The sequence below is a fragment of the Eptatretus burgeri genome, chromosome 25, assembly GCF_056783735.1.
Source record: "Eptatretus burgeri isolate ZD-2024b chromosome 25, Ebu_testis_v1, whole genome shotgun sequence".
NCBI lineage: Eukaryota > Metazoa > Chordata > Myxini > Myxiniformes > Myxinidae > Eptatretus > Eptatretus burgeri.
In genome coordinates, this window is record NC_140985.1 from 965,248 (window position 1) to 988,820 (window position 23,573).

Genomic DNA, 23,573 nt, shown 5'->3' on the forward strand with positions numbered 1-23,573 from the left:
GTTGTATTTTCGTAACCATGTTTTAGTTTTCATGGAAAATATGTAATTTTGACCGATGACCATGACCCCCAAACTTCGGACCATACCGATTTCACAAATATGCATTTTTCGCTGTAGCAATGGGTGGGGTTATAAGTGACAAATACAATAAGGTTCACTCTAAGCTTAGTTTGAAGTAAATCAGATGATTTTTGACGAAGTTATGAGCGAAAAACGATTTTGATCTTTTTAAGTGACCTTGACCTTTGATCCAATTGGACCCAAAAGTTAGTGGGGTCGTCCAAGGTTCATTGCCCACCTGTGGATTAAATTTGATAGTGTTTTCAAAAGCCGTTTTGCCGTAAAGTTGCTAACAGACAGACAGACAAATGAAAAATCGTGCTTAGCATGACACTTGGCGAATTAGTTGACCTTTCCGTGTGGTGGTCCAAGCTGTAATGTCACGGAATGTGTGGTTATTTGTTCATACATTAATAAAATGACGCGACGTCACAAATAGCAATTATCAGGCATGCGTTGTCATGGTAACAGCAGCAGATTGAAAATTTTCACAACTCATTTAAAGCCACCATGTGACATTCAACAACTTATCATCGGTGCTTGTTGCCTTCATTCTGATCGAAGAAAATATTTGAAAATACCAAGGAACATTGCTTTTCAACCAGCTTTCCGATCCCGTTATCAGGTTTGAAATATGTTGGAAAACAAAAATATGTATTTTATATGTGTGTTTTTCATGTTTTCGGTGACCCTGACCTTGACCTTGGGTCAATTTCGATCAAACTTTGTACACATGTTAATATTACATGCATAAATAGACAGTATAAGTTTCAATATAATAAGTGCAAAACTGTTTGAGAAATAGCCATGTGTAATTCACAAAATTACCCATTGGTTTATAATGGGCGATAATATAAAGTGATGTAGAATCCAGATCCTGATCTTGAACATCACCAAAAGTCATATATCTTTTTGCACTGTGGATTTCTATCAGCTGTTAAAATTTAATCCAAATCGGTTAAGAATTGTGACCTGAAGAACGAATAGAATTTTTTTTAAATCATGCCAATAGCTAAAAACTTTGACGTCATACGCTTGCGAAAACTATGCGTAATTTGTAATAATATGCATTTAGTAATCATTTAGATATTTGAATAAAGTTTAATTTGGCGTCAACTGAGTTATGTCCAAAAATATGTTTTCACGTTGTGACGTCACGTCGTGACGTTTAGTCCGATTGAGACGGGGTTTGGACGTGGACCGTCTCAGTTGGATTGCCTATCAGGTGTAAAATTTTAAGAACGACTGGTCCAGCTGTTTGGGCTGTAGACGACCGGACAAACAAACAAACCAACAAACGGAACAGACCAACATATTTGACAAAATCGAAGATTTCGCCAAATTACAAACAGACAAACAAACCGGACGATTACAATATCCCGCTCCCTCTCTCCGGGGGGTGGGGGGGGGCGGGATAAAAAGGTTAGGAATATGCGTGTTTACTGTGGAAGACATATATCAAGTCCTTTATTGGCTTTCATTTGACACCATGACCTTTGACCTGACGTGGCCTTGAAAGGTCAAAATCATTTTACGGTTATAACTTCGTCAAAAGTGGTTTAATTGACTTCAAACTAAGACTAAAATATTCCTTATTCTATTCCTTATAATCAACATTCAGGTTAAGGATGTATCAAATTTAAATTTGATCCCCCAAAATAACTTTATGCCTTAAATGGGCGGAATTTGTTGTGCCTGGCACCACTTGTTTTATTCTGAAATCATCAGATTCACTACAATTTAAACAGGTGGAGGTCAATTAACCTGGTGTGTGATTTTGAAGGTGATTGGTTACACCTGAACTCGTTTGCAATTGCCGTCATAAGGGGGGTCGTCATTTATCCAACCAAGATATTCTATTTTTGTGTTTTTAATAAATTTTCTGAAATTTGTATAATTTATCTTTCACTGAGAAGTTGTGGGTTGCGATGTGTAAATAAAGATGTAAAAAGTCTGATTTAATGATATTTAATTTCAGGCGATAAGACATCAAAAGGTGACAATTTTGAAAGGGGGTGTTGACTTTCTATGGACACTGTACTCTGACTCGTTGTCCATCCCAGTTCACATGACGTCTTCCAAGCCACTGCAAGGTACCTTCTTTGTCTCTCCCCAACTCTTTCCAGATCTTTTCACAATCTTCCTGCTCTTTTGTCGTTCTCCCAGTTGTCGGTGTATATTTGCTGATGAATCTTTTTGTGTTTTTCATTTCTCTTCTTTTCAATCGATGGCACTGGATTCCTTATTATTTCCATCCCATCTGTGGCATCATATACTCGCACCTGTTCCTGCAAATTATTTTGCTTTGATGTATTCTTTGATGTCTCGATGCAGGTGATGGATTATTAAACGCTTTGTTGCACACAGGACAATTGAAGGGTTATTCTCCGCTGTGTATTCTTTGATGTCTCAATGCAGATGATGAATGAGTAAAGGCCTTGTTACACACAGAACATTTGTAGTGTTTCTCTCCGGTGTGTATTCTTTGATGCGTCGATAGAGTTGATGATTGAGTGAAGGTCTTGTTACACACAGAACATTTGTAGGGTTTCTCTAGGGTGTGTATTCTTTGATGAGTCTGCAAGTTCGATGCTTGATTAAAGGCTTTGTGACACACAGAACACTTGTAAGGTTTCTCTCCGGTGTGTATTCTTTGATGTTTATGAAAGTTAGATGAATAACTGAACGCCTTGTGACACACAGAACAATTGTAAGGTTTCTCTCCGCTGTGTATTCTTTGATGTGCCGACGCAGTTGATAAGTGATTGAACGCTTTGTTACACACAGAACATTTGAAGGGTTTCTCTCCGGTGTGTATTCTTTGATGAGTTAGCAAGTTCGATGCTTGATTAAACGCTTTGTTACACACAGAACACTTGTAAGGTTTCTCACCGGTGTGTATTCTTTGATGAGTATGTAAGTTCGATGCTTGATTAAACACTTTTTTGCACACTGAACACTTGGAAGATTTCTCTCCGGTGTGTATTCTTTGATGTCTCGATAAAGTTGATTGATGAGAGAAGACCTTGTTACACGCAGAGCAATTGAAGGGTTTCCCTCCGGTGTGTATTTTTTGATGAATGAGTAAGTTCGATGCTTGATTAAACGCTTTGTTACACACAGAACACTTGTAAGGTTTCTCTCCAGTGTGTGTTTTTTGATGTTTATGAAAGTTGGATGAATGATTAAACGCTTTGTGACACAAAGAACACTTGTAAGGTTTCCCTCCGGTGTGTATTATTTGATGTTTATGAGAGTTAGATGAATGATTAAACGCTTTGTGACACACAGAACAATTGAAAGGTTTCTCTCCGGTGTGTGTTTTTTGATGTTTATGAAAGTTAGATGATTGATTAAACGCTTTGTGACACACAGAACACTTGTAAGGTTTCCTCCGGTGTGTAATCTTTGATGTTTGTGAAAGTTAGATGAATGATTGAACGCTTTGTGACATACAGAACAATTGTAAGGTTTGTCTCCGGTGTGTGTTCTTTGATGTTTGTGAAAGTTAGATGAATGATTGAACGCTTTGTGACATACAGAACAATTGTAAGGTTTGTCTCCGGTGTGTATTCTTTTGATGTGCCGATGCAGTTGATGTTTGAGCAAACGTCTTGTTACACACTGAACAATTGTGGGGTTTCTCTCCGGTGTGCAATATCTGGTGCTCATGTAATTGTGATGACTGATTAAACGCGTTGTTGCAAACAAAGCACTTGTAGGGTTTCTCCGCCGAATGTGTTTTTTGATGACGATATAAATTTGATGAAGAACAGAAAACCTTCCTGCATTGTGAACACTTGAAGGATTTCTCACCGGTGTGCAACGTTTGATGTGTCAACAGACATGAAGAAGAATCAAATCCCTTCTGACACACAGTGCACCTGTATGACGTCTCACCTGTGCATATTTCAACACATCTTTTATACACGATGAGGAGGTGAAGTCTTTGTTAGTAACAGCAAAATTGTTTGTCTTCTCACTTCTTTGGCTCTCCTGTTGCAAGACATTGATACACTTGTCACAGTTGTTGTTTGAAGACACACCCCTAAACTTCTCAACATCCTGACAAAAGTACCTGTCAGGTTATCGAAAGAAACTTCTCTGTCCAATGACGAGGAACAGTTGACACTTGAAGACGTTTCAAATTTTTTCTCTGCAAATTAAGAATGGGGCAAAAACATCAATAAATCACTTTTGCAACTTTAACAGCACTCGGAGAGCACATAGTCTCACCTTGCACGTTCATTCTGAACAAAATTACCATTATTAACTTAGCACGCCACTATTATGGCCCACTAATATCATGGCCCACGAGCTCGTATCATCCATGCACCCCATTATATCACATTGTTTCTTTGAATGGGTTATGAACGTCAAAAATTTAATGATTCACTCACGTCTGGTCAGAGATCAGATAAATGAAGTTTCAGATTTTTCAGAGAAGGATTTCAACTAAACCAATCATGGCTGGAAGAAGACTTCACTGATGACATCATCATTATCGCACGAAATACCCCATGTGGAGTTGATAACATATGCAAGGTTTCAATTTTTTTTCGTTGAGCGGTTTCAGAGAAAATGATATTCAAATTTTCCCTTTAATTCAATATGGCTGCCATACCATGTGACATATGACGACAATGTTAACAATAAAAACATTCTCCATCGGGTGTTCCTCCTATTTTCTAAAATTTCTCATCCATCGTCAAGCGGAAACAGAGAAAATTTTAAAGTGAGAATATGAAGACGTGGACACATAGACAGATAGACACAAACGCACACAGACACAGCGAACACATTCGACAAATACAACAGTTCAGGAAAGGAAAGAGAAACCCAAAACTAAAAAGAGGAATTCGAAAAATAAAAAATGAGCACAAAATTGGAGACAAAGTCCACAAGTGCTTGAGTGTTGAAAACAAACTCAATCTGGAAATGATAGCTTGAAAGACAAATGAATAAATAAATAAAAACACCACCGAATGACGAAGCAAACAACAGCAGAAAACAAAACCACATGTTTGAGAGTAACCCGAAGAGATTCTTCCACGAATAAGGGAAACAAAAGCAGAATGTGTCAACTCCCCCTGAAAAAGAAAAGATGGGGAAACATTCTGAAAATGAATTCTTGGAGATCGAAAGGAACATAACAAGGAAGCAGAATGTATCGTGGACTGGGAAAAGAAGAAGCACCATGTAGGTTGTGGAAATGTCCCCAGTGATTGTTGATGAAGAAATAAATAATTAAAAACAACTTCAAAAAATGGCACCAAACTTTAAAATCCAGCCACAGATGGAATGACAAACTTCTGGTTGAAACAAGTTGATGCGCTTCACAATCACAACACCAGGACATTCAAACAACTGATGCAAGAGGAAAAGGAAGTGTGTGAGTGGTTCGTCGAAGGAAACACATTTCTCATCTAAAAATCTGAAGAACCCCAACTTCTTCACAATTACCGGCCAATAACATGTCTCCGTACAACATACAAACTTCCAACAGGAATCATGAGAGAAATTATGTTCCATCACCGAACCCAACAAGGAGGTTCAGAGGTAGAACAAAAGGGCCACCACCCACGACTGAACAAGGACGAACTTGAAAATTTCAAAGTGTAAGAACCAAATTGTCCACCACCTGGATGGACTATAAAGAAGCTTTTGACAGTGTTCAACATTCATGGATGATAAAATTCATGTAAATGTACAAAATCAATCCCCAAGTAATCAAACTGACTGAGAAAGCAATAAAACTCTGGAATACCACGTTGACAATGCAGCAGTCAGAAGGAAATATTGAAATACCAGATGTGAAGATATGGCATGGGATCTTGCAGGGAGACAGTCTTTCCACCCTCTTGTTTTGTCATGCTCTGGACCCACTGAGTAACCTCATCAACAAACAAGGACATGGATACACCCTAACAACCAATAGAAGAACATCCAAAGAAACAGGAAAGTTGACTCACCAACGATACGTGGACGAGTCGATCTCCGGCACCTCAAACCGGATCTCTGCCAAGTGGACCAGACCAGACCAGACGAGTCGATCTCCGGCACCTCGAACCCAAGCGCTGCCAAGCCGACCAGACCAGAACAGACGAGTCAATCTCCGGCACCTCAAACCCGATCGCTGCCAACCGACCAGACCAGACGAGTCGATCTCCGGCACTTCGAACCCGATCGCTGCCAAGCCGACCAGACCAAAACAGACAAGTCGATCTCCGGCATCTCGAACCCGATCGCTGCCAAGCCGACCAGACCAGACCAGACGAGTCGATCTCCGGCACCTCAAACCCGATCGCCCAACCCTGACGCCGTTTCCAAGGCCCTGGCGTTCCTTATATTGCATTTCTCCTGTGGGCTGGGGTTTCATGGGAAGGATCGCCGTCTGAAACGTCTCACCTCTCAATGGTCTGGGGTTCGTGGGAAAATCGGTGTCTGAGACGTCTCACCTCTCAATGGTCGGGGAATATTCCATCTCTCTAGGGTGGAGTCGGAGCTCTGGTGGCCGAGGAAACTCCACCCATGTACGTGCTGACACGCACGTGTTTAATGGTGCCGATGGATGATGCTGGGACGAGAAACGACGGAGGATATTGTTGTTGTAGTATTTGATGGAACAAAAGGTCTCACTATGAAATAATTCACAGCGCACGTACAATGATTCACCCATTAAACAAAGGGGAAGGAACCCTGACTAGATACATGGTTTATGGATATAACTGTTCCATAGGGACCCTGGCTGTTGTGTGTGATGGGTTCCAGATTCGTAACAGTACCATCTCTGACTTATTTCCAGTTGTTACTGGAGTTCGTCAGGGGTGTGTACTGGCCCCCACATTTTTCAGCACTTGTATGGGCTGGATTCCAGGAAGGATGTTGGAGAGATCAAGCCGCGGTGCATCGTTTGGGAATGTCAAGATCTCTGACCTTGATTTCACAGATGATGCAGTCATCTTTGCAGAGACTTTAGATATCCTTTTGGGGGCCCTTCAAGTGCTGAATGAGGAGTTGGACCGCTGGGATTACGGGTTTCCTGGGTCAAAACTAAGATCCAGGCTTTCAGTGACATCTTGGATGCTGCTGTCCTGTCTGCACCTTTTTGTGCTGAGGATGTTGAGGTCGTGAAAATATTCACTTACCTTGGCAGTGATATTCATGTCTCTGCTGGCTGTAAGTCAGAGGTCAATATACGTCCGGGTCGTGCCTGGAGAGTCATGAATTTACTTTAATAATGGGGTGTAGCGCTGCAGGTACCTGTGCTGGTGGACGAAAGTCTGAGTCTTCAGGACCTTGGTGCTTCCAGTCTTGCTCTATGGATGTGAGACTTGGACTCTGACCAAGGATCTGAGACGGAGACTTAATTCCTTTGGTAACAGGTCTCTTCGGGGATTCCTTGGCTATCCATGGTCGGACTTTATGTCCAACGAGCGGTTGCTGAGAGAGACTCAAATGAGATTTGGACCTGCCTCGTCCGTGAGCGTCAGCTGCGGCTGTATGGAAATGTGGCTTGTTTTCCTGATGCTGATCCTGCTTACCAGATTCTCTCAGCGAGGAGTCTCATGAGTGGAGGAGGCCAGTGGGCCGACCACGTGCCTTGTGGTTGCAGCAGATTGATCGGCATCTCAAGGAGATGGGGATGGGCCAGGCATTTGCCTGGGGTGACCCGACAGAGGCCCCTCGAGTACCAGCGGAAAGTGGACAAAGGGACACACTGCTCTGGCGCATGCTCCCATACCTGACCCTGACCTAACCTGAGCGTTGATGGACAGCAATACTCAAGTCATGCCACAGATTTTTGATTGAATTTCGGTCGGGGCTCTGACTGGGCTACTCAAGGATATCGTTTTGTTCCTCAGCCACTCCAATGTGGCTTTGGTTGCGTGCTTCGGATTGCTGAAAGGTGAAATTATGTCCCAATTTCAGTTCTCTTGCAGAGGACAGCAGGATTTCCTCTCCGATTTTTCGGTTGTGCTCCATCCATTTTCCGTTCTGTCCTGACAACTCACACCCTCACTATGTCTCCGAAAGGACCGCCTGGAATCCCCCTCCACCACACAGCTACTTTGTCAACATTCCTTTTGAGGAAGTCCTTTCATTGAAGTTTCTGGATCTCACTGTCGACCATGATCTTTTCGAGGAAAGCTACATCTCCAAGTTGGCCTCCAAAGTCAATTGCCAACTTGGCATCCTCCATTGTGCTAAAGTCCTTCCTTGGCACACCTGAGATTCTGTCTGGCGGTCTGGGTCTGCTCGCCTGGTGTCGCCTGATCAGGAGAAGCTTTTTCGGGCTTGATCGCCGGTCACCTCATCATCTCTCGCCTCGTCTGCCTAAGTGCTGGCTGGCGTCCGTCACTCTTTCCCTCGTCCCTGGTGCTGCGTTGTGGCGGTGGGTTCGAGTCCCGCCACCGGACAAGCTCGGCCAGACAAGCATGAGGCGGACAGGTGCAAGTGTCGGCTCTTGCCCTCAGCTCGCCTTCTCTCCGAACTGAAAGGCCAAATTAGGACCAAACGGGGTCCATTTATTTTGCGTGTGTGTGTTTGTGTGTGGCACCGTCCTGTAAGTGGAAACTGTTAAAGTGCCTTGTACATTGTAAATTGCATTTCTGATAATCGTGATAACTCTGCTCTCTGTGCTCCCCTGCCCCATTATAAATAATCCCCCCCAATTGTTCAATGTACCAGCTCGTTGTCTGTCACTTTCTTTCATTGGTTTAGCACTGTGCGTATTGGGAATTAGGGAGGCTGTGTGCAGTAAGTTGTCATTGGAACCGGCGCGGCTCTGGTAACTCCCGCTCAGTACGCCAGACCCGAGTCGGTACATGCGACTCGGTTCTGAAAGAGTCGGCCGAGGGTGTGGTTTCAACGGTAGTAAGAGGGCGTGAGTACTGAGGTAAATTGGAATATACAAGTGGACCCCACCTCACGCCGTCGAAATATTGGCGACCACGGTCCGCTTAGGTAACCGTGACCTTTCGGACTTATCCAAGAGTCACGACCTAAATTCCGTGGTGTTCGGTGGAGACGAGCCTTCTGCTCCCCCTCGTGGTCGTTTATCAGCACCGAACCCCGGCCGACATGTGTGTTGTTATATATATATATATATATATATATATATATATATATATATATATATATATATATATATATATATATATATATATATATATATATATATATATATATATGTGTTGTTCTGTCCACCAAAATACACAATATATGTGTGTTGTTCTGTCCACCAAAACAGTGATGACTCCATTTACACTTCACTCTCCGAAAACATGGACCAACTTATCCTCTCATCCCAACTCTCTCTTCCTCATATGTGGTGACTTCAACTGCCATCTTGACAGTTGGGTGGGTTTGGGTACCTCCGTCACCTGCCATGATACTTCAGAAAAATACCTGCGACTCATTGAGACTGACTCAATCGGTCAACTTCCCAACCAGGATCTCAACCAATGGGCCTCCATCTCTTCTGCATCTGATTTCGACCAATTTCCCTGAAAATATCTGTTGTTCTTCCACCCCTCCAATCGGTTCATCTGAACACATGCTTGTCAATGTTCTCTGGTTCTCTCATGACAGCCAGACATCTCGCTCTACTTCCTCTCCTGTTGCAGTCAACATGTGGCCCTAAATGGAGTTCTCTCATCCCCTCTTCCTGTCCAGGCTGGAGTTCCTCAAGGCAGCATTCTGGGCCCTGTTCTTTTTCTGGTTTTCATCAATGATCTCTCCGACTCTCTGGAAAATCCTCTTTATCTCTTTGCTGATGACTCCACCCTCTGCTGTACCATCTGTCATCCCTCAGACTGGCAAGCAGCATCTTCGCTCTCTGCAGATCTGGATAAAAATCACAAACTGCTCCAACACGTGGAACATGTCTTTCAATCCTGACAAATCTCACACTCTCACGATGCCTCTTGGAAAGGACAGTCTGGACCCCCCCCCAATCTACTTTCTCAACAATCATATGGAAGAAGCCCTTTCACTTAAGCTTCTGGGTCTCACTATCTGCCATAATCTTTCCAGGGAAAGCCACATTTTCAAACTGGCCTCCAAAGCAAGTCGTCGACTGAGCATCCTCTGTCGTGCAAAGTCCTTCCTCGGCCCACCTCAGCTCCTGACCACATGCAAAGCTTTCGTCCGCAGCCTGATGGAGTACTGCTCTCCTCTCAGGGCTGGTGCTTCCGCCTCTCACCTTTCTCGGCTTCACGCTGTAGATACCAAGGCATTTAGTATCATTGGCATCTCCCGCGGTGAGACTGAGTATTTGGGCCTCTCACTCTCTCTCTCACTGCCGGCAGGCCAGTGGTCTTTCTGTCTTCTCCTGTCTCCTCTCCGGTCTCGCCGACCCCACCATATTTCCAAAGGGTGCTCAAGGTCCGCCAACAACCCCCTTCTTCAAAAACTGCCAAAACCAAGAATCACTGCTCACCTTCACTCTTTCATTCCTCCTTTTTCCCGGCTTTGGAACAAACCCCACACTCTCTTCAATCCCACTCTTCCCTCCAGGTATTCAAAGCAACTGTTTACCACCACATCTTATCTTCCCCCATCCAAAACCACTGTCTTTTCTACCGCAGTTCATCCACCCCAAACCCACCTCATTCAAATTCCCTGCTTTCCTTCCTGAAAGTCCCTGTATTGTCCATCTTGTATTCCCCGTGTTCCCCGCCCCATCCTCACCCTACCACAGAGCTCCTAATATCTCTGTTCCCCATTGATTTGCCTTTCACTCTCCTGCCCCCCTTGTTGTGCGTTGTGTGTTCGCTCTAATTAGAGTCTCGATAATGTGTACAAAAAAAAACTTGATTGGAGTCCACCTGTGGTCAATTTAAATGATTGCACATCGATTTCGAAAAAGAAACACACCTTTCCAGATGAAGTACCACAGTTGACAGTGGAGGTCAGAGCAGAAACTCTTCCATGAAGTCGAAGGAACTGTCCATATAACTCTGAGATAAAATTGTGAGGATGCGTAGATCTGGGGAAGGATATGAAATCAATTTCTAGTGCAGAAAGGTTCAAAGAGCACAGTGAGCTCCATCACAAGAAAATGGAAAGAATATGAACTACCCAGACTCTTCCTAGAGTTGGCCATCCGAACAAACTGAGCAACCAGACAAGAAGGACCTTTGTCAGGGAGGTAAAGAAGAACCCAACAACCATTCTGACACAACTACAGAGTTATTTTACTGAGATGGCAGAACCTGTCAGAAGGACAAAAGTCTCTGCAGCACTTCAAAAATCTAGGCTTAATGGGAGAATGGCAAGACGGAAGCCAGACCTGAGAAAAAGGCACATGACAGCACGTCTTGAGTTCGTAAAAAGGCACGTGGAAGACATTGCGAGCAAGAGGCAAAACATTGTGTGGTCTGATGAGACGAAAATGGAACTCTTTGGTCTGAATGCAAAGCACTGCTTCTGGCAGAAACTGAGCACAGCTCCTCACCCATCCAAAACCATCCCTACCGTGAGGCATGGTGGCGGCGGCATCATGTTATGGGGATGCTTTTCAGCGGCAGGGACTGGGAAACTTGCAAGGAAAGAGGGAAAAATGAATGGAGCCAAATACAAGCAAATCCTTGAGGAGTTGGCTGCCTGATGTTGGCTTCATGGTTAGGGTGCCGGGCTTTGGATCCTCGGGTCCTGAGTTAAATCCCACTCAGCTGTTGAATAGCAGGTGGGATTAACTCGGCCTGTCATCCTTCCGAGGTCGGCAAAGTGAGTGCCAGTATGCTGGTATACTGTGTCGGAGTGGCGACCCGTCCAGGATTGTGCCCAATAGCCAAGGAGACTGCTGAAGCAGCACCAACGCTCTGCACAGAGTATGGTCCCAATCTCCTCCTCCTTGAGGAGAACCTGCTTCAGAGTGCAAAAGACCTTCGACTGCGGCGAAGATTTACGTTCCAACGGGACAATTACCCCAAGTATACAGCCAAAGCAACACTGCAACATAACATAGTATTGACTTCGAGGATTGAATTCGCATTGACGAAAGACATTTCAGCTTTTCAGTTTTAAATAATTTGTAAAAATTTCAAAAAAGATGTTTTCCCTTTGTCATTATGGGGTATTTTGTGTTGATGAGTGAAAAACATTTAAATTTAATCAATTTTGAGGTCAGGCTGGAACACAACAAAATGTGAAAAAGTCGAGAGGTGTGAATACTTGATGAAGGCATTGCAGGTTTCACCCATAAAACACCACAAAGGGCACATTGGTGTCATTATTTTCTTTCTGCCTTGACATCCTACGGGTGGGTAACTGGTACACTCGCTTCAGTGCCTCGAGATGGAGATGGAACACTGTTGTTTGTGTCCTTTATAACATCCTTAAAAACAGTAAGTTTCCTGTTTGGAATGGTTTCCAATTTTGTTTCATTTTTGCAGGCAGATTAAAACGATTATCTTCCTCCTCTCCATGCATGTGAGATCAGGACGGATTCATCGCCAAAGTAAAGACAAACTACAGGTTTGTTTTCCGATTAATGTTCAAAATATAACTTTCAACTGAAATGGAGTTGTTCCCTGAACATAAACTGATGTTTGTCAACAGACTGACGGACAGACAAAGTGAACAAACTGCTTAACTCCACCTTTCGCTTCGTGTGCGTGCGGAAACAAAAAAACAAAACAAAAAATATTTGAGCTTTATGTATCCATCAGTGGAGGTACCCGTCGCTTCCGGGACGGCTTGAATCAAACGACGGCACGTTGTACTTACAAACATTCTGCTCCATTCACTCCATCATTTTACCGGGGTCATCTTCCCTCTGCTTGGAAGTCAGCTGACATCATCTTCATGAACCATCCTTGCTGCTTACATCTGCATATGGCGTGAGCAAAAATCACCTCTGCTTCGCTGCGAAGCTCATTGTTGTTTGCTTTGGTTTGAACCTCCGCTTGAAATGAGTGAAATGAAACATTCCCCTTCCCTCGTGCTGCCTTCTCCTCCCCTGAAGCTGCCTTCTCTTCCCCTCAAGCTGCCTCCCCCCTTCACGATTCCCCCTCCCCCTCATGCTACCTCCCCCACCCTCAACAGCAATGAATTACCAGATCACGGCAGGATAGCCGAGAGGAACGCATGCTCGCTCTCAGCTGTCTCGCCTGGGTTTGAATCCAGACCCAGCTAAATACTGTCACCCCGGTGTTTCACAGACAGGGTGATTCATAAATGTGTGTGTTGTTTCCAAAATGGGAGTTCAACTCGGCGTCACATCTTCCTGGATCCCCCTCCCCCTCCTCTCCCCCTCCAAACTTTCCCCCATCTCCTCCCTCTCTACCTTCTCCCTCTGCCTCTCTCCTCGCCCGATCTCTCTCTCTCTCTCTCTCTCTCTCTCTCTCTCTCTCTCTCTCTCTCTCTCTCTCTCTCTCTCTCTCTCTCTCTCTCTCTCTCTCTCTCTCTCTCTCTCTCTCTCTCTCTCTCTCTCTCTCTCTCTCTCTCTCTCTCTCTCTCCCTCTCTCTCTCTCCCCTACCCCTTTTCCTCCTCTATCCTTCCCCTCCCTCCTCTCTCTCTCTTCCCCTCTCACCTCCCTCCTCTCTCCCTCTTTTCCTCTCACCTCCCTCCTCTCCTCTATCCTTCCCATCCCTCCTTTACCTCGTCCCCGCCCTCCTTCACCTCCTCCTCTACCCCCTCTCCCTCTTCCCTTGAATATTCACAACAGCGAAGCGACAGGAAGTATTTGCTGGTAAACAAGTAAACAAACATGAATTAAGCATTATACATTACATTTTCACACTTTCCTCAATTAAAAGAGGTTATGATTAACTGTAAATTATTTAATTCGTGAGGTGCTCATGAGAGTTCAAGTCCCTGACCCTCAGTGATGGGTAATGTTAAACGCGTCCTTTATGATCCATCCATGAAGACCACACTCTGTACAGACAGAGCATCAGTGCTGCGACATAGTCCATGAGCTGGACCCCCAAATTTGGGAGATCGGTATCAAACGAGGGGCAAAGCGGCATGTCATTTTTTTGGTAGGTCATCATGTTTTATTTAGTTTCGGAAATCGCTTGCTGGCCCTTCATGCAGGTTCGTTTTTTGGCGATATCCGCGAGGGGGCGCTAGTAGGGTGTAAAAATAACAATTCCTTTTTTCGCGGCATTTTACGTCCATTCATATCCTGCATCTTTATCCAATGCTCGAATGAGATGATTTCCTATTATAAAGTCGATCAATCCTTAAATTTAGAGTGGAAATTAACTGCAAATGAATTGAATTTCAAACGTTTAAATGCGATTTTCTCTTATTTCACTGCATGCAGCTTATATCCGTTTTGTCAAGTTTATTTTACACCAAAATATATACATCTTTCTTATATTCTTGCGAGTTTGTAAGTAGAAATATTGTCGGAAATTGGAATCTGGCGAGAGTGAGTTGATATTGATATATATAGAAGGATATCTCTCCTGCAAATGACGTTGCGTTACCAAGTGCTTCTATCATTGATGGCATGGCCCTGGTCCATAAGATGAGTGGTGGCAACCGAACATTTGCAGAAGTTTCCGAGGAGCTGTTCCAAACTGTCTTGCAGACCTACCCAGGCAGCAAACGCATAGACGTAGTCTTCGATGTCTATCGGGATTTCTCCATCAAGAATGCAGAACGAGTAAAGCGTGGTTCATCTCAAGGAGTCCTGTTTTCGGTTATCATCCCAACACATAGAATAAAGAACTGGAAGCGTTTGTTGGCATGTTCTGCTAGCAAGGAAAACCTTACCCACTTCTTCGCTCAGGACTGGCAGAATAAACAGAACAAACTTGGTGGGAAGGAGCTGTTCGTGACATATGGTAGCAAGTGCTTCAGGATGACAGAGGATGGAGTCACATTGGATGTTCAGCAACTTGCTTCAAACCAGGAAGAAGCTGATACGTGGCTATTGTTGCATGCAGCTCATGCCGGGAAATCCAAATTCAAGTCAGTCGTCATAGTGTCAGAAGACACTGATGTCTTGATATTGTGTCTGGCATTCTGCAGGAGGATACCGTGCAGGCTGTACATGCGCGTCGCTGCAAAGGGCAGGAACAGGATACTTAGCATTGACAAAATGGAAGAAATGATGGGGGATGAAGTTTGTCTGGCCTTGCCTGGTCTACATGCATATACTGGATGCGATACGGTTGGTGCCTTTTCTGGTGTCGGCAAAATCAAAGGCTTCAAGCTGATGTGCAAGGAAAAGGTGTTCCGCGATACTTTCGCAGCTCTAGGCGAAACCTGGTCCCTCACAATTGACATGTTGTCGGCACTGGAGTCATTCACCTGTCGCCTATATGCAGCCAGGACTCCCGAGACGGGCGTGAATGCCCTGAGGTTCAGCATGTGGCGAGCGAAGAAGGGGGGAGTCGAGTCTGGACAACTACCTCCATGCAAGGACTGCCTGGAACAACATGCACATCGAGCAAACTATCAGTGTGCAGTCTGGCGACGGAGCTTGGAGGCCAATCCTGATGTGCCAGCTCCTGAGCCTGGGTATGGCTGGGTCGTTGTAGACGACGGCAATCTGGATGTTCTGTGGATGAGTGGTCCACCTGCACCACAAGTAGTACTGGAGTTCATGTCATGCAAATGCCGCCGTGTTTGTGAACTCCCAACCTGCGAATGTATAGTCAATGGCTTGAAGTGCGGCTTGAAGTGCACAGACGAGTGTAGGCTAAAAGACTGTACCAATATGACAGACGACATAGAGGACAACCTTACCGATGGCTATACTTCAGAGGAAGAATCTGACAGTGGGGAAGAATAAGTGCAAAGTTCAGAATCAGACAGCTGTTATCATTGCCTCCCACTATGTTGTATGTAATTACCAATGAAACGTAGTAGTGAACATTGTATTTTTCGGGGTACTTGTGGCTAATTACTTATGGCCACAAGTCTGCAGTGTCAAAAAAGAGAAAGATCAAGTCTGGTTTAGTCTGTCGTGCGTTCCGAATCATATATTTGGGGCCTGTTACATCCCCCCGTCGGATTCCCCATACTTTCAACTCAATGTTTTTGCTACCATACATGAAAAATGCATTAACGAAGAAAAGGTATTTATTATGGGTGACCTTAACGCACGAATACCAAACCTCGAACGTTTTAACTCGCAAAACGGTTATTACACAAGAAACCCAGACACTAGATCAAACCAACACGGTGAAATTATTTTCGATTTGTGCAAAGAGCTGAACGTTCAGCCAATTAACCACTTTAATGATAACAATCTTCAGTGTGACAGCGGGATGACATTTCGACAACGTGAGACATGGATCTCGCAATTAGACTGGACCTTGTGCTCTCCAGAAAGCATCTCGTTAATAAAATAATTTGAATTTATTCGAGACGAAAATCTCCCGACTAATCGTGCAGTCTGTGATAGCTCTTCCGTTACAACTATAATGAACAGCGATCCGTCTTCCGTTACAAAAATTTGCCACAAAGTTCTTAAACAGATTTACGACTATTGATTCTTAACAAAAGTAAAATTTTCCATCTTGACTTATAGCATACCGCTCCATGAACACGACTAAATTCAGTTTATATTAATGGACTACGACGATATATCTAAGATGTGTATACTTTCATTCTTTACCCTCTGTACGTGATGGTGGTCAATAAATAATAATAAACCAATATCACCCGCAGGGTGACCCGTATCTTGCCAAAAGGTGACCACGTGTGACTTCTTTCAGGTCACACTGAGGTGAACAGAGCTGCTATCCACCAGGAGCGACTCCTTGAGGAATATCTGCCTACGAGAGATTCCGATGAGAATCGTTCTACAGAGTAACCATGAAAAATATGCTTTTGCCTCATAACGTCACCAAATGACGTCATAATGTCTCAAGCTTGACATATCCAGAAAGCACTCATCGAGGTGTTCAATTTGAGGTACGACACGATATGGTTCCTAAAACTTGAAAATTTGACCTTGGGGTCAAATATGTTTGACCTAAGGCACGAATCATGAAGGTCAAGGCCAATCGCCACCAAAAATTAATCAGCTGCGCGCCAGACAATGAACTATATTCCCATGAAGTTTGAAGACGATCCGATCAAAATTACTCAAAAAATAAGGGTTTCGTCCACTCCCCTGATTTGCGACAAAGTGACCTTGACCTTCAAAATTTTGTGCGCTGAAAGGGACCTCTATAGGCCTCTGATATGCGAAGTTACAAAAATTTCCAATGATAACTGTGCTCTGCAGAATTTTTTATACGTGATTACAGACAAACTAACAAACAAAAAAATTAAAATAAAAATAAAAAAAACATACAAGCTGACTCACATATCTTGCAAAAACTTCGTTTTGGCAAGATAATAATAATATTGGAGAGCGGCAGTATGCTTTAACATATTGTGATGTTGGCGTGACATTTTCTCTGCTGACTGCAATCAACGGCACTTTTATTTGGCACAGACTTGCCTCTTATCTTCCCATTTCAGTTTGCAAATCGAGAAAATGCCCACTTGTATGGGCTCCAGTCGAACTTCTGCAAAGTCGGTCTCGTTGATTTTAAAGATATTGGAGAAAAATGCGTTTGAAGATTGAAAAAGTAGTTCATTATCATTAAATAAATTACATATATAACGTAATTACACCATATTATTGTCATCAAAACACAAATTGATCTTGACAGTTATATAATATATACATTTTACTTCGCAAACCTGCAAAGAAAAAAAAATCGGTTAGTTTGACCCTCAAAGAGCGCCCCGCGGATAACGCCTAAAAACGAACATGGATGATGGGCCAGCAAACATTTTCGTGAAATATAGGTTATTTCTCACCAAAAAATTAAGGTCTCCCTTTGCCCCAAATTTGATACTGAATTTTTGTCTCGCTCACGGACTAACAGCAGTCTCCTGGGTTATTGGACACAATCCTGGACAGGTGACCACTCTGACACAGGATACTCAAACGGCTCAATCATCCCAGCAAGCTGGTATCACTTTGCCAACTTCAGAAGGATGACAAGTTGAGTCAACCCCACCCGGTATTCATTCAATAGGACAGTGGGATTTGAACGCAGGACCCATGTAATGCAAGTCCACCACCCAAACCATTAAACCAACACCAAGTTTACCTTTATGATATTTTACCAAAACAGATAAACACAGTCAGTACAAACATACCTATCCCGTGACAATGGTTTCATAACAGTTCTTAAAGCAGGTCAAAGGTCGAGGTCACAGCTTCAGGTTAAAATTTCGTGAAAATAATTTTGGGGTCAAACTTCGACCTTGAACTTGTGACTTCCATCCATCGAGCAGAATTAATTACTTTCCTGGAGAACTCTCACCAACTCTGCTTTACAAACAGCCGACAAGTTTAGTGGTAACTAAGTTCACCCTTCACATCTTTAAATGCAATATTGAACATAATTTGGCCTCAAATAAGGTTGTTACAGGACGAGCTAGAAACTCCCAACCTGGTAATGCACAGGGAAGGTGTTGCATCAGTGAGCATACCTTCCTCTGAAAGCAAAGGGAAGTCTCTTGTCTTCTCATCCAGTGATTCCTCGAGGACGTTAAAGATGCCATTGCAGTCCTCAAGAACAGGCGACTGTGTGCCGGTGCAGAGGTCCATCACCACAAGTAAATCTTCATCTGATTTGTGGAAATGAGATAAAAGAGGAATCGAATGATGAATGAAGTGATGAGGTATAAAATGATGTCATACATGTACAAGAGGGAGGGTAACATGTCATGGATGGGATTCCATTCACAATTCAATTCCGGCTCCGCTCCAGACATCGTGACATTCACTAAATCAATGAGTTCCTGTGTTAGTACACAGCACGGATCAGCACGGGAAACACAAGTTCTCGGTACGGAGTGAACGTCACGTACCGGGTCTGGACCCCTTGTCCTCGGATAAATCGACCATGGACCCGCGGTCTTCCGGCGAACCTCCCGGACTGACCACGTATCCTCCATCGGAGCCGCTCGTGGATCCCGGGGTGTTCTCTCTGAGATCTCGGGTCATGGTGGACCGCACGTCGTATCAGGTGAAGGACGGTACGCTGTGGTAACCGAGTGAAGAGCGCGAGCTGTTTGGGGAAAAAGCGAACCGCGAGATCGCGGTGTCTCATTGGTTCCCGCCAAATCACGTGTCCATGATTTTAAATAAATACAAAGATTGAACGTTTCGTTTTAACGGATTATATGAGTTGTGCACCTCGAGTTAAATCACCCAACATGATTGGTCCAGCAAGATCACGTGCCGCCGAGTTGAGACGTGCACCTCGAGGTAAATCACCCAACATGATTGGTCCAGCGCGATCACGTGCCGCCGAATATGAGTTGTGCACCTCGAGGTAAATCACCCAACATGATTGGTCCAACGCGATCACGTGCCGCTGAGTAGAAGACGTGCACCTCAAGGTAAATCACCCAACATGATTGGTACAGCGCGATCACGTGCCGCCGAGGAGAAGACGTGCACCTCGAGGTAAATCACCCAACATGATTGGTCCAGCGCGATCACGTGCCGCTGAGGAGAAGACGTGCACCTCGAGGTAAATCACCCAACATGATTGGTCCAGCGCGATCACGTGCCGCCGAGTAGAAGATGTGCACCTCGAGGTAAATCACCCAACATGATTGGTCCAGCGCGATCACGTGCCGCCGAATATGAGTTGTGCACCTCGAGGTAAATCACCCAACATGATTGGTCCAGCGCGATCACGTGCCGCCGAGTGGATGTGCACCTCGAGGTAAATCGCCCAACATGATTGGTCCAGCGCGATCACGTGCCGCCGAATATGAGTTGTGCACCTCGAGGTAAATCACCCAACATGATTGGTCCAGCGCGATCACGTGCCGCCGAGTTGAAGATGTGCACCTCGAGGTAAATCACCCAACATGATTGGTCCAGCGCGATCACGTGCCGCCGAGTTGAAGATGTGCACCTCGAGGTAAATCACCCAACATGATTGGTCCAGCGCGATCACGTGCCGCTGAGAAGAAGACGTGCACCTCGAGGTAAATCACCCAACATGATTGATCCAGCGCGATCACGTGCCGCCGAGTAGATGTGCACCTCGAGGTAAATCACCCAACATGATTGGTCCAGCGCGATCACGTGCCGCCGAGGAAAAGTGCACCTCGAGGTAAATCACCCAACATGATTGGTCCAGCGCGATCACGTGCCGCCGAATATGAGTTGTGCACCTCGAGGTAAATCACCCAACATGATTGGTCCAGCGCGATCACGTGCCGCCGAATATGAGTTGTGCACCTCGAGGTAAATCACCCAACATGATTGGTCCACCGCGATCACGTGCCGCCGAGTAGAAGACGTGCACCTCGAGGTAAATCACCCAACATGATTGGTCCAGCGCGATCACGTGCCGCCGAATATGAGTTGTACACCTCGAGGTAAATCACCCAACATGATTGGTCCAGCGCGATCACGTGCCGCCGAATATGAGTTGTGCACCTCGAGGTAAATGACCCAACATGATTGGTCCAGCGCGATCACGTGCCGCTGAGTAGAAGACGTGCACCTCGAGGTAAATCACCCAACATGATTGGTCCAGCGCGATCACGTGCCGCCGAATATGAGTTGTGCACCTCGAGGTAAATCACCCAACATGATTGGTCCATCGCGATCACGTGCCGCCGAGTGGAAGACGTGCACCTCGAGGTAAATCGCCCAACATGATTGGTCCAGCGCGATCACGTGCCGCTGAATATGAGTTGTGCACCTCGAGGTAAATCACCCAACATGATTGGTCCAGCGCGATCACGTGCCGCCGAGTAGAAGACGTGCACCTCGAGGTAAATCACCTAACATGATTGGTCCAGCGCGATCACGTGCCGCCGAGTAGAAGATGTGCACCTCGAGGTAAATCACCCAACATGATTGGTCCAGCGCGATCACGTGCCGCCGAGCAGAAGACGTGCACCTCGAGGTAAATCACCCAACATGATTGGTCCAGCGCGATCACGTGCCGCTGAATATGTGCACCTCGAGGTAAATAACCCAACATGATTGGTCCAGCGCGATCACGTGCCGCCGAATATGAGTTGTGCACCTCGAGGTAAATCACCCAACATGATTGGTCCAGCGCGATCACGTGCCGCCGAGTAGAAGATGTGCACCTCGAGGTAAATCACCCAACATGATTGGTCCAGCGCGATCACGTGCCGTCGAATATGAGTTGTGCACCTCGAGGTAAATCACCCAACATGATTGGTCCAGCAAGATCACGTGCCGCCGAGTGGAAGACGTGCACCTCGAGGTAAATCACCCAACATGATTGGTCCAGCGAGATCACGTGCCGCCGAGTAGATGTGCCCCTCGAGGTAAATCGCCCAACATGATTGGTCCAGCGCGATCACGTGCCGCCGAATATGAGTTGTGCACCTCGAGGTAAATCACCCAACATGATTGGTCCAGCGCGATCACGTGCCGCTGAGTAGAAGATGTGCACCTCGAGGTAAATCACCCAACATGATTGGTCCAGCGAGATCACGTGCCGCCGAGTAGATGTGCACCTCGAGGTAAATCGCCCAACATGATTGGTCCAGCGCGATCACGTGCCGCCGAATATGAGTTGTGCACCTCGAGGTAAATCACACAACATGATTGGTCCAGCGCGATCACGTGCCGCCGAGTAGAAGATGTGCACCTCGAGGTAAATCACCCAACATGATTGGTCCAGCGCGATCACGTGCCGCCGAGTAGAAGATGTGCACCTCGAGGTAAATCACCCAACATGATTGGTCCAGCGCGATCACGTGCCGCTGAGTAGAAGACGTGCACCTCGAGGTAAATCACCCAACATGATTGGTCCAGCGCGATCACGTGCCGCCGAGTAGAAGATGTGCACCTCGAGGTAAATCGCCCAACATGATTGATCCAGCGCGATCACGTGCCGCCGAATATAATTTGTGTTTCAGATTGTGTTGTGAAAGTGGAAAATCCTGTCCGAGTTCGTCGATGATTATTCCCTCGATACGAAACAACGTTCTTTATTTTCTGTTTTTGTATTTATCGACAATCTTCCCTCCATAACGGAGTATATATGGGTATGTGGATATGTGAGTATATGGGAATGTATTGTTGCGGCCACGGGTACCGAGACACCAGCTCGTCACTCAGGGGGGATTAATCCCCGGTTGTCCTCGGTAGAGCCGGACCTGGGGCCACCACTCACAATTTACGTTGTGGTTCGGTGGGTTTTTTTTAAACCACGAACTCCACCCAGTTAACCACGAGTTCCAATGTCCACCGTCCAATTATTCCGTTTAACTTGAGGTCACGTGGTTACCTGAGCGGGGAGCTCTGCCTCGGCAAAGCATCAATGTTATCTCTTGATCTCTGACAATGCCAAACCAATGGAAGGAAAGGACAAACACGGACAGGTTGGAAATCGACAAATGATTTATTAATAATAAAATAAATAAATTAAAATAACTTTTTATTTTCTGAGGTATATAAAGAATAAATTTCAAAGCAAAATCAATCAAAATGCCAGGAAAGAGAAAAAGTGCAGATACTTATCGGGTGGGGGGGAAGAATCGTTCCAAGCCCCTTTTTCTCCCGGGGGTCCCGGGTTCCAAGCCCGTTCCCCCCACCCCCGGTGGTCCCAGGATCCAAGCCCCTTTCTCCCCTGGTGGTCCCCGGGTTCAAAACCCCTTTTTCCCCCACGGAGGTCCCGGGTTCAAAACACCTTTCTCCCCCAGGGGGTCCCGGGCTCAAAATCCCCGTTTTTGTATACCTTGTCGAGGCTCGTATGCGAGCAAACACACAACGCGCAGCAAGGGGGCAGGGCATGAGACAAGAGGGGAAGGAGTGGGAAAGACACAACAGTGGGGAACAGAGACATGAGGAGATCTGTGGAAGGGAGAGGGATGGGGTGGGGAACACGGGGAATACAAAATGGATATTCCAGGGACTTTCAGGAACGAAAGCAGGGAATTTTAAGAAGGTGGGCTTGGGTGGATTATCGGGGGTAGAAAAGATCGAGGATTTGGATGGGGGATGATAAGAGGTGGTGGTGAACAGCTGTTTTGAAGGCCTGGAGGGAAGAACGGGATTGGATTGAGTGAGGGAGTTTATTCCAAAGGCGGGAATAAGAGAAATGAAAGAGTGAAGGTGAGCAGTGATTCGTGATTTTTGTAGTTTTAGCAGAAGGGGGTTGTTGGCGGACCTTGAGTGCACTGCGGAAATGTGGTGGGGTCAAATCGCAGAGAGAGCAGGGGCGAGGGGGGGGGTGAGGCAAGAGAGGAGATTGTAGAAGACAGAAAGACCACCGACCAGCCTGCGATGAGAGAGTGAGAGGCCCAAAGACTCAGCCTCATCGCGGGAGGTGCCAATGATCCGAAATGCCTTGGTTTCCACAGCGTGAAGCCGAGAAAGGTGGGAGGCAGGAGCACCAGCCCAGAAGGGAGAGCAGTACTCCATCACGCTGCAGACGAAAGCTTTGTTCGTGGTCAAGAGCTCAGGTGGGCCGAGAAAGGACTTTGGGTCATTCCGTGCCAACTCACCTAAGGGTGAGGTCACCTC

General features: G+C 45.5%; 1 pseudogene across 1 annotated transcript; it reads right to left on the reverse strand.

The window, feature by feature from the left end:
* Nucleotides 1–1,490: 1,490 nt before the first annotated feature.
* LOC147007804 (uncharacterized) lies at nucleotides 1,491–22,027 on the reverse strand (annotated as a pseudogene). Its single transcript, XR_015053882.1, has 4 exons — nucleotides 19,236–22,027; nucleotides 18,908–19,107; nucleotides 18,527–18,664; nucleotides 1,491–4,216 (listed from the first exon to the last, which is right to left on the reverse strand). The product of XR_015053882.1 is annotated as an uncharacterized LOC147007804 (transcript).
* Nucleotides 22,028–23,573: the final 1,546 nt, after the last annotated feature.